This window comes from Phalacrocorax carbo, chromosome 11, assembly GCF_963921805.1.
Source record: "Phalacrocorax carbo chromosome 11, bPhaCar2.1, whole genome shotgun sequence".
Taxonomy (NCBI): domain Eukaryota; kingdom Metazoa; phylum Chordata; class Aves; order Suliformes; family Phalacrocoracidae; genus Phalacrocorax; species Phalacrocorax carbo.
The window spans coordinates 15,104,416-15,116,977 of record NC_087523.1 but is presented as its reverse complement, the minus strand read 5'-3'; the positions used below and the strand labels follow the sequence as shown (position 1 = coordinate 15,116,977).

The following is a 12,562-nucleotide window of genomic DNA, read 5'->3' as shown; positions in this document are numbered from 1 at the left end:
TAGTGGAGATTTTTTTTTTTAATGCTTCTGTGGCATAATTATGTAATCTGAACCAACCTTGCATTCCCCCTCTGATTTTTTTCAGAATAAGTAAATAACGTTTCAACACAAGAAGGCTTGAAATGTCACCTTCAGATAAACTAGTGTTGTCATATCGTTTCAGAGAATTCCTCCTAGCGTTTGCAGAACCAGACTGTAATAGATTTAAATGTGGAAAGCGGTCAGATGGTTAGCGAGATTACAAGCACGCATAGCGGTGAAAGGCAGAATTAAGACAACTGATCCATAAACCTATTATAGTAAGGAAAGTTTTAGTGCTTAATTACCTTCAAAGAGATTTTTATAAATCCTACCAAAATTGAACAGAAGGGTTTTGGTGAGGAACTTTAACCACTGCTATGGTTAGGAGTGGGAGTAAAATGGTCCCCACATAGGAACTGCTAATATTAGTGGTCCTGAAAAATGCTCACATAAGCCCTTGAGGAAATAAATCCTTTATGAAAACTGACTAACTTTGAAACCTCTGGGACCTGCACAACAGGGTTCCAAATTTTGCCAGATTGAGTTTTTCTCTGGGCTCTACTGTGGGGCTAGTTTTTCAAAATACCTGATTTTTTGGCACTTTTGCCTCCAATCTTAGTAAAGATAAAATCTGTGTTTAAACCCATGGAAATCCCTAATAATCAATTTAAAATTTGGGAGAAAGAATTAGAGCATGTAAGAGCTGAGATGGGGCAACAGCAATTCTCTGGGCTGGCTCCCAGCGTGCAAAGAAAAATGTGTTTCATTTGGATGATATTTTCCATCTAAAGAATAACTCAATGAATGCATGATAGGAAACAATTATATTAATTGTACAGTAGGGTTGCTAAATAAGACACTTAAACCTCAGGAAATGCTAAACTTAAGATTGCACAAGTAAGTGTTACAGACCCAAACCTAATTATGTCCTCTCAAACAAGCCTATGATGAAATGGGGTCCCTGCCTCATTAGTGAGATAATGTGAGTTGTGCCTCTTTCCAATGATACTCTCCCAAATCTCCCTTTTTCAGCTGCCACATGCAAATGCAGAGTCAGAAGCATGTTATTAAGAAATCTTTCTGAGTAATAAACTACATGTAACAACACACAAATGCTTCATTTAAAATGGATTAAAACGCCATCAGAAACGGCATTTCAGTTTCCCAAGCCTCCCTCTAAATGCCAAGTTTCAGTCCCATCCTGCAGGGAACTAAAGTTATTTTTAAAGCTCATAAACAGCCCTCAACAATGACAGAAGTTTTGTTGCCTGTACAGTGATATTTTGCTTGACCCTTTTATATACCAAATAGCTGGACTACAACAATTCTGAGTTCAAGCATGTGAAACTTGCATCTAAATCAGTTTTTTTTACCCTGAATTTTTCAAAAATCACTATGCAAAAGCCAATATCAAAATACAGATAAGGACAAGAAAACAGAAGAGCAGAGAGTGTCTAGGATCACAAGTAAGTAACGATAATGCAGTCAGTTCTAATACAAAGTAAAGTAGAAGATATTCTGGAGAGCATGTGTGTGATGGTGTGAGCTAAACTGTTTACGTGAAAGATTAAAGAAGATGAAGATATTTCAGGGAGTGAGAACTGGCAATGTCAAAGTCATAGAATATTAAAGAGCGGAGTCTAAACTGGATGTTTGATTTTTGACTACTTAGCTACACTGATGGCAACTGTTTACCTTGAAAGAAACATGGTAGCTTTAGGAAGAAAGAATTATAGATATATTTTATTTTCCTGGGCCATGAATATTCTAGCATGTCTTTCCTTAGATTTTTACATGAGGAATTTCCACATTTTTTCCCTTTGTTACTGGGAGATGGCACTTTCCTGACTTAAGAAAAGGCACATGCTGGAGGGACAGTGTCACACACTCATACAGAGTTTAAAACAAATATGGCGAATGCTCAGGTTATTCTACATGCTGGCCTAGTTTAATGTTGGATGATCAAGCAACCAGTCATTTCCTATTACGAATGAATCAGTTTGCCTCTCAGTGAGACCACGGCAATGTTAAACACAGCACAGAGTATATGTCAGGGATTCCATCTGAGAAAGAAATGCAGGATCTGGACTTCTGCTTTTATTTGTCTTGTAGGTGTTGCTTATCCATTTTTCAAAGCATATTTGTTGTGATATCATGAGCATGCCCAGTGGCAGAACATAAAGGAAGGCAAAATCAAAGTGGCATTGAGTAACTCTACACATTAAGCTTTGATGCAGAAACATATTGTTTGAAAATATTTGGTGTGCAGCAGGTCTGTCAATTAGAGCTAATTATTTTTCTCTGATCAGGAAGAATGCAATCTTGTTTTAGGCAGGTTTCTTTGAAATGTACGTCTTTTATATAACTTCATTATAGGAAAATACTTCTTCCAAATTACTTTTTTTCTGGGCTGCTTAGCTATTGACTCAAATTGTCTGTGTTGAGTAGTTCTCTCTGCTTTGATAATTAACTTTTGATCATTACTGAATTTAGCAGCTCTAGTCAGAAGTATTCACAGCCATCCTCCTCAACTATTTCAGTGTTCGTCGCCTTTAATCTTTGAACAAAATGATCTCCTGGAACTTCCATCAGGCTTGCTACTCAGTTAATAATTCCTGTTTCTCATCTTCATCACTGAGTTTGATTTGTTTTAGACTTGATGCGAGCTTTTGATTATTAATTTAAGATATTTCACAAACATGTTTTAAGGTTTTTTTTTAATCTTATATTCCTAGGCCTTTACAAATAAGAAGCTGGTTTTGACTCCACAATGATTCCTAAACTTCATGTATTAAATGTACTATCTAGAAACAGAGCAGGTAGAAGGTCCCTAAAACATGATACCTGTGCCCTCAGTGGGAGATGACGCTGCAAAAGATTGGAGTGAAATTGGACTGGTATAATGTAATATTCAACGGGTGTTAGGAGAATTACATCATGGGACCTTTGCTAATTTTGATCTTGAAAACATGCATTAAAATAATTTAGGATGATTAGAAAATGGAAGCCAGGGTGAACTAGACAATCATTCCACTTTAATTTGTAATTTCCTTCTGATTTTTTTTTTTTAACAATTATGGCCTTTCCATAATTGTGCCTCTGTTCTCCAAGACCTTATTTCAACAGCTGACTAATGTTGAATTAGGAGGAAGAAGATGAGGAATACATTAAAAGCAGTAAGATACAGAGGATCATCCATGAGACAGTATTTGTCCAGGAATGTTTTCCCATCACTTTTATAACTGTGAATGACTCCCGCCTCTTGTGCTGTATTACACCTGATTTTGGCACTAGTTTTAGCATTAGTTCAAGAACCACCTGCATTGACTTTATTTGATCTGCAGTGTGGGTATACCCATAAACTTATTTTGTTAGCTAGTATTTAACTATTATGCAAAAGATTAAACACAGGAATAAGCACAAACTGCTTCTAGATTGTGCACAAGGACCACAAAATTTGAAAAATGATGCTTTTCTTCATCACTACCGATTAGCAGGCTGCCTATTGGATAGAAAGAACTGGAAAAAGTACTTTGATCAGTCTTTCCTATATCACAAAGACCTGAGGAGAATGAATTGACAAGCGGCTGTTTCAAAAATATCAAAATAAAATAACTGGCATCTGCAGAAGACAGATTTTTGGTCAAGTGTTACAGGGGAAGTGTCTGCTATCCAAAGAAAACATATATTTTCTACTGCATAACTGAAAATCCAGGATTTTTAGGGAAAAGTATTTGATTTTGAGAAAGTGAGATTAGACACAAAGTATTTTTCAAGAATGCCTCCTCACCCTCTTGATCCAGAAGCACTGATCAGCCACCTGAGGCAGCAATTGCTAAGCCTCAAAGAGCCTCTTAGGGTGAGACAGATGGCGCTTCATGCCATCGAACATGTTGGCAGAAGAAAGAAGGACCTCATGCTTTAACTTTTCCATGAGCTGCTGCAAGTCTGAGGTTAATCTCCCAGTTCCTCACCAGCTCTGTATGCTTGGGTGAATAGCTAAGCGACTCAACACAAGTAAGTTTATAACCCGCCATGCTGTTCTGTCCTGTAGGTATTGAAAAGACTCCTTGGAGATCCAGTTTAACACTCCAACCAAACCAGAGAAACTTTCCACATTAGTTGAATTATACATAGTTATATATATCTTCACAGATTATAATTTGTCTTGGAAGCGATACCATTCTCTTATATACACAGAATGACTTACCTATGATCCTAAGTAACAAACCAAAACCCACTACTTATCGACTGCACTGTACCGTGCTCTGATTCTGTAATGATACAACTGGTGCTAACTACGACTTCCTGTGGAGGAGGAGAACGTAGTGTGCAGCAAACAAACCATCCAGAATTGTGCTGGGAATCAGAAAGCCCAAACCCGAGGGCTGAAGGATTAGTATATGATGATACATGCATAAATGTGTGTGGTGTGCTCCTTTTTTTTTTTTTTTCTCTTTATTTCATTGGTTACTCTCTCCTCTACCTGTCCTCTAATGTCAATAGAGGAGTCTGTATTTCTTTCTTGCTAATTGCCTTTGACATGAAGTTGGCAACCTTGTATTTGAGATTGTGTGTGTGATGTTCTGAGTCAGTCTCACCTCGAGGACAAAAAGCCCAATATTACTCTATCTAGGACCAAGACCAGTGGAGATGATACTCTCCTCATGATGACGTATTTTAAAAAAAATTAGTATCTTTCCTTCAGAAGCCAAACATGTGGGATGGATCAGCTCAGATCCATTTTTTGAAATATCAAGTCACCAAGCGTGTGGTATCTACAAATCAGAATGGTTCATTGGACTCCCGCTGCGTATGAACCACAGACAGCTTCTTGTCATTGCTTTGAGCAATGCAGTAACCTTCATGGCTTCACAGAGAGATGCTCAAGAATACTCGAAATACTGGAAATTTAATTTCAATTGGTGCAGTGAAGGCTGGGTAAAATGAAAAACAGAGTTTAAGTGACCAAATCTAAAACAGTCTGTCTGTGGGTTAGGAGTCACCTTCATCCTTGGTGTAACTGAGCTGCTTTTAATTGAGTAATAACACAGATATATTTGGGCTTCTGTTTATTAGGTCTGGCTGAGATGGAGTTAATTTTCCCCATAGCAGCCTTCATAGTGCTGTGCTTTGTCCTGTTAGCTAGAAAGGTGTTGATAATACACCAGTGTTTTGGCTACTGCTGAGCAGTGCTCACGCAGCATCAGGACTGTCTCCCCAACATTTCCCCCGCTCACCAGTGGGCTGGGCGTGAGCAAGATCTTGGGAGGGGACATAGCCAGGAGAGCTGACCCCAACTGGCCAAAGGGGGACTCCATACCATACGATGTCTGCTCAGTAATAAAAGCTGAAAGAAAGGAGGAGGAAGGGTAGGCATTCGTTATTTACTATGTTTGTCTTCCAGAGCAACTGCTACGCATACTGAAGCCCTGCTTCCTGGGAAGTGGCTAGACATCTCCTGCTGATGGGAATAAAATCTTTGTTTTCATTTTTCCCTTTTGCTTCCATGTGTGGCCTTTGCTTTTAATAAACTGCCTTTATCTTGACCCATGAGGTTTATTTTCCATCTCATTTTCTCGCTGCCCCATCCTGCTGGGGAGGGGAGGAGAGTGGAGCAGCTTGGTGGCACCTGGCATCTAGCCAACATCAACCCGCCACATTCTGTCAGCTTTTTTTCCCAAATCCCTACATTTCCATCAGGCCAGTGGTAGAAATCAAACTAAGGAAGTGTGTAGTGAAAAACATGGCCACTTCCCATTCTTGAAGAACTATTCCATATTTTTTCTAAAAAAACGGAGAAAAGATCTACACACACTGAGTGCGTACTGCACTCTGAGGAGTGATTGTTGCTTGTGTAGACATACCTGAGCTGGTTTTAAATTAGCTAGCATGGGTACTGTGAACATCGTTGCTTTTGTTGCCCAGCCTTCAGTTTACTCAGTGTCTTTGGTGAACTTTACAATACAAACTGTTATGGCTCTCTGCCAGTAAATGGACTTATTTCAGAGATAACTCACATAACATGCGTGCTTATTTTAGGACTTTACTACCAGTGTACCTTGACAGAAGAGGCTTGAAACAGTGCCTTCCTTCCCCAACTATTTTGATATACTCTGGATTCTTTCAAAAATGCTTTTGATGGGAAGTTGCTAATTGTACTATTTTTGACTCCTCCATCCAACAAAGGAGAAATTGTAATATGACATTACAAATTCTACTGATTCTACTTCTGTAGTCCTACAAAACATTGTCAAATTGCTTTACAAATGCTAATCAATGTCTCATGAAGTCTAGTAGATTTAAATGCTCTGACAATACCAATTGACTTGGTCATTGCAGAGTTCTATGGCAAAGAACAGAACTGGCTAGAGCTAGGCCTGATTTTTTGTAAGAATTGCTTTATTTGGAAAACAAATATACAGCCCTGGTGACAGAAAAAGATGGGAAAATTGTACTGAATGGTCTATGTTTAAGAAAGAAATTCTAAATTGAAATTCTGGTTTGAAACATCATTTCCTAGCAAATAATTTATTACAAATTCATCACATATGACCTAGGCTTAGTGGGTAATAATCCTACTGTGAAAATATAAAACATCTAGCTAGGAATAAAACTCAGGATTTGTCGTCATCTTATTTACTGATGATTTTTCTAAAATGTGTTTAGTTCAACCCTCCAGATGGCTAATAAATCAAAAAAATCTATTATTTGTTGGGTTTACTCCACAGCTGCGTTTCAACATGTTAATCACGTGATTAAAGATCTTGAGGAGGCAAAAGAAGCAGAGAAAAGGTCAAGAAACATTTATAAGAGAAACAAAAAGTCTTGTCTAAACTTCCCTCAAGGAATAAGCAGCAAAAAGCTAGATTCAAAGAATATCCTCATTGTGCAGCTGCAGACAGTCTCCACAACCTGTGTATTCCTCAGTTTCCCAGTTCTAACAGAAGGACAGTAATTCTTTGTATCTCCATCCCTGAAACTTACCTGATATTTTGAGGTCTTATAATGAGGCATACTTCTAGTGTGCAATGTCCGGTTGCTACGTGTGCAACATTCACACAAGTTATAACTTGCTGTGTCAAAATGGAAAGGAGGACAGGCAGAGATCTCGGAAACAGCCCCTTCTACCCCTGCTCATTTGAGTTTATGCCCTTAGATTTTCCTTTGTGGCAAAGGCATTTATCTCATTCCTTTGGGAGTCCAACCTATCCTTAGTCTCTCCCCTACTCTAAATCAATGAATAGTTCCCTAGACTTGAGAAGCAAAAGGGCAGAGTCAAAGAGTACCAGCAGTGGCAGTGCTGGGAAGATGTGAATTGATATTGCTATTGTTCGTGCCGCCCATTTAGTTCCTGTGTAGGAGTGAAGACTTTAAGGATTTTAACTTATACTGAATGTTACATCTATACTGAATGTTAAATCTATTGCAAACAGGCAGCAGAGGTAACAGAGGTAAACACACATGAAATAACTCTTTGCTGACCTTGGTCTGGTTTAGTACATTGCTCAGAGGACTTAGCCAATTACTAAATTGCACAGCTCCAAAAATTACACTTAACAGTATTGCCACGAAATTGGTAATTCTGTGAAGCAAGCGTGCTCTCTGTGAGAGCACCCTGCCCAAATCAACTGCACTGTCACACTGTGGTCCTGACCTGTCCCTACGAGCAGGCCTGTTCTGGGAAGATTCATCCTGCTGACACAAAATGGAGCACCTCCAACCCCAGCAAACCTTGCAGAGTTCATTGTAGGAAAAATTAAGGTGTTTAGGTCTCATTACTGTTCTCCTTCTGGAATACCTCCAGGGAAGATCAACTTTCACTTCTTCTCCCCTTATTCTGGCTGACAGAAGCTAATTACTGGGTTTATCATGCCCTTTTCGTCACCTACTTTACGCTTGTTCTGGCTACCTATGAGTCCCTCCTTCAGACTTTTTCAAACCCCCAGTCTCAAAGCCAGCACTAGCACTATCATCTACTGGTGTAAAAAACTCCCAGGAATTTAGATTTTGAAATTCACAGGCAGTTCCTTGGGCTTTTACAAAAGAGTGACACTGCAGATGGCCAGCATAAGAAAGCCAGACACTTTCTTTACCAAAATGCTTCACAAGGCATTAATGATAAAAATCACACTCTCCTTTTGAGGAGAAAAGGGAGATAAATGTTTCCTATGTGGTCGGATTAGTGAGTGTTGAGCACTGAGATGGCCTGCAGATATCACAGACTTCAGATTTATTTTTATAGGACAGTATGGTCAAGTCTGGCTTTTCTCTTAACAAAAACAATGCTAGTGTCAATCAATTATCTCACCTGCTGCTGCCTCTGCTTGATGCCAAAACAATACAGGGCTTCTGCATAAGTGGCATACATAGCAAGAGGCCCTGGGGAAATATATTTTTCTTCCAAGCTTATAATAAAGACTCATTACAAAAAAACGTGTACACAAGCGTGCACACACACACAGAGTACATGACCCGTCCCATGGACTGAAAGCTGCACCTCCCTCCTCTCTCATACCCCAAAAGGGCTGGCAGGTCTCCAGCGTCTGGTCCTTATGCTGTACTGAGGAACAACTGGCCTGTCCACCTCTATTTAATTAGTGAGGGAGGCATCAGTTCTTTTTTAAGCTTCTCCTTTAGGTGAATAATGTCTTATGGTATGGCTGACAGAGCCTGGCTGCTTCAGGCTGGTGGCATGAAAAACTAAACCCAAGAGAAGCACCTGTTTAAGAGAGCCCTGTGGGGCTATGAAGTGCCTGCTTACCTGTGGGGAAGTGAGGAGAGGACTTTTTGCAGCTGTATTTCTCCATCTTTTCAACTAAGGCATTTCATTCCCGATTTGTTAGGGCTGCCTGCCTGCCAGTATTTTCTTTTCCTGTATTATCTCCTCTGTTGCGGCAGAGGGTTTTTTGAAACGCTGAGCTGCCACCGCACACTAGGCAACCCATGGCAAAGGCAAGTCAATGGGAGGGACGGGGCTCCTCCAGCGCCTTGGCTGGGCCAGGCAGCTGCTGCCTTAGAGCCCAGGTAAGAGCACGGCTCCAACCTGCAGGGGCAAACTTCGTGTTGATCTGCAGTGCTGTGCACTCTACAGCAACCATTTGTCCTGAGGGTTGTATTAATCCCCTTCCTCACTGATGGATGACCTCCACAACAACAACATGTGCGGAAACAATTACATGAGATTCTGTGAATTTGAACAAGTTAAAAGCTTTTGATAACACTGTCTAGTGGCGTGCCATGTTTTTTGCTGCATACCTGCAGCAAGCTCAGCCCAGATCTCAGAGTGGTTACTGAAAGTTTCTGCTGATAATAAGCAAATATATGATATGAACCTACGTCATTACCATGTGAATTATAACCTTAGACATGTCAGCCATCAAATCTCATATTTCCAAAGATTTGTCTAATGGAAGCTGGAGTATTCATTTTACACAGTTGATGATATATGGTTGTTTCAACTAGTGTTGTGCACAATAAAATAGTTTGAATACCAATTAAAATGGACTGGGGTAGCAAGAATAGACATACCTTTACAAAAGGATTTTTCATGGTTATAGACTGACAAGGTTGGAGAATGACTGTATTACCCTAATAGCTTCTGTTTTCATTAATGGCTTAATGAAAACATTTCCCTACAATTATAAAACATGACTGTAGATATTAAACCCTGGAATGTGGGATCTTTATCAAAACACATGCTGCTGTGGCTACAACTGATGCTGCATCACTCTGGGATTTCAATGGAACCCAATGACAGATAAACTGTTTACATTAAAAGACTGTATGAAAGTTATTTTGCACCTAGTTTTACCCTAATCCACCTGATTTTTCTACAGCTTTAACAAGACGACCTCTCTCACTGTGTGTACAGTATTGATGTCTTTACTGAAGAGCTGTTCTTCAGCCTTTCTGCTGATAACAGAGTAAACAGAAATGTGTAAAACCTCAGGGAGGTAAACAGCTTGTTCAGGATCCAGCTAAAAAATGGGAAAAATATAACAGGAAGGTGTACCTATTGGTACCAGGAAAGTGGTCACCGTTCCACTTTAAAAAGTGTTTACATGATATGATGGAGGCATACTGTGTCTTAGAATTTCATAAACTTTTTAAAAATTTAACTTGAGTAAAGGCTTTGAAAGCTCAGTATGCATTATAAGAATTCAAAGCTAAGCCTCTGGCCGATCACCTTTTTAGACCCAGCGACAAAGTCAAAACTTTTATATATAATTACCTAATACTCATCTAGGAAAAAAGAATTATGTTTGTTAAAATATAAGCGGCAGAGCAGGGCCATGGATTATATGCATGTTTGTGTGGTCATCAGAGAAGTGGCAATAAAATAGCAATTATTAAGGGAAGGAGGAAAAAAAATCAAATAGAAAAGAAAAACGTCTTCTTGACTTGTTCTGCCAAAAACACTCTCTACATAAAATACTGAAAATGGAGCAGGTCTGTAACTAGTATAAAAGTTTCTTTGGTTCAAAAACACACAGAATGCTAGTAACGTGCTTTAAATTAAGTACGCGTTTCAAAGGTTAACAGGACTATTCCTTCGGCAGAAGAACAAAGAGGAGCTGGTTAAAGAAAATTTGGTACACTACAGCTACTTAAAATACTGTATCCAGGCAAAACTCATGTGGATGCCTTTGAGCTCAAAGCTAATTTGGATTATACAGAGGTGCTTTAAAGAACAAAAATACTAACCTGTGTTTTATCTAAGCTCATTTAGCTGAGCTGAGCTACTAATTAAAAATCTTCACTACTCTTCCTAATTTCTGATGTATTTTTTTAGCTGATTAATAAAGCCATCTAAAAGCTCTGTCCTTCCTCACAGAAGAGTGTTAACATTAGCATCTCTGAAATGCCTTGTCATCTACCAGTTTTGGTAATAACATCTGTCATCTGCCTTGACTGTATCTCTTGTAGCCCATCTGAAAATATTGTGCGGTAGGACTTCTGAATGCAGTACTGATGCATATGCCAACATCCCTCTCAGTGACAATACTACAAGACTTTACAATCCAGGCAATGCTTAAATGTAGCAATATTGCTCAAATAATATATTAAACAGATGTGTACCTGGTATTATAAATACGTGACATAAAAATCTATTGGGTTGGTCAGTGTGCATATTAAAAACCATTCAAGTAGGTCAAATTGTGGATAACTTAAAACTTTAAAGACAGCAATTTTAATAAAACTGTCAATACAATTTTCTTTGTAAAAACATTTGAGACTGATTATGCTGCTTATATTGAAAGAGAAACACAAGGTCTATATCTTTAGATCTTTTATTGAACTGTGAGCACAGCATCAATAACTGCTTCTCAGCTGTAAATGAAAATTGATTCCAGATCTAACCCGTCGTTTTCTGTGTGTCTTTAATCCCAAATCACCCTCAGTGAGACATAAGAATCAGCATTTTGTCTATAGGACAAAGCATGTGTCATATGGCCGGGTCCAAAGTGTCTACACTGAAGATACTGTGGGCTGTGTTTACATGTGTTAGATATAGGTGATAACTGTGGTCTCTCCAAGCGAGGCCCAAAAAGTGATGATGGGAATCTGCAGCTGGAGTTGCTCTATTGCAAAGATCTATACGGTCCAAAGCTTTACAGATCTGAAAACTGAAGAGACCTGCAATGAACATCTCATTGGCCCTCCTGCACATCACAGCACAAAGAAAATCACTTGACAACTTCTACTTTAAGCCCACAACTGCCAGAAGTCTAAAAGGAGAGGGAAACCACAAGGTTTCCATGCAATTTGCAGCTGTTTGGCACTAGTAGTTTGGACTTCCAGTCAGCTCTCATTTGCTGAAGCTTCTTAAGCTCTCTGGGGTGAAGTATAGCCTCCTTTCAGGAATCTTTTTCTTGGTAATATGTTGCTAGGCCATCATCATGCACTACCTTAACTCTTTTTGGCCGAACTAAAGAAGACCTAACACTTGTGGTAAGGAAGATTCTCCAGATCCTGTTTATAACTCGTAGGAACAATTTCCAGTTATTCAAAATCCTGTTTGAAAACTGAATGGTAAAAGTGGGCGGCATGTTCAGTAACAACCTTGCTAACACCATCTATACAATAAATACTTTCTACTGGCTTCAACCTGTAGGTAGTTGAAATCAGACTCAACTTCTTAATTATATGATTGACAGGAGCTATCATGTGGGTCGGGTTTCTTCTCAGCAGTGGAAGATAAGGAAGATGTTTAACACCTGAAAGTGCACAAGGTCCATAGACCCCTACATAAATGCAATACAGATCAGAAATAAGTTCATAGGAGTGAGAGAATAAGACAGAAGAGTTTTGCTTCTTGCAGACAAGCTTCTAACAATCTTCCATCATGACAAATGGACTACTGGTAGGCTCAGAAGACAGGCTGATTGATCAAGCTCTCCACGTACTATAGACATTCACTAAAAGTTGAGATCAAGGTGCATTTATGGATCAGTGTCACTACCATCCCTGCCGTGTGAAGATTGAAGGGTCCCTAGCAATTCTCAAAGGACAAATCCCAGGGCTCCCTAACAACCAC

General features: G+C 39.2%; 1 protein-coding gene across 4 annotated transcripts in view; it reads right to left on the bottom strand.

Moving 5' to 3' along the window:
• AFF2 (ALF transcription elongation factor 2) overlaps positions 1 to 12,562 on the bottom strand; it is a 341,788-nt gene that overhangs the window by 76,967 nt on the left and 252,259 nt on the right. The gene's annotated exons all lie outside the window — the stretch shown is intronic.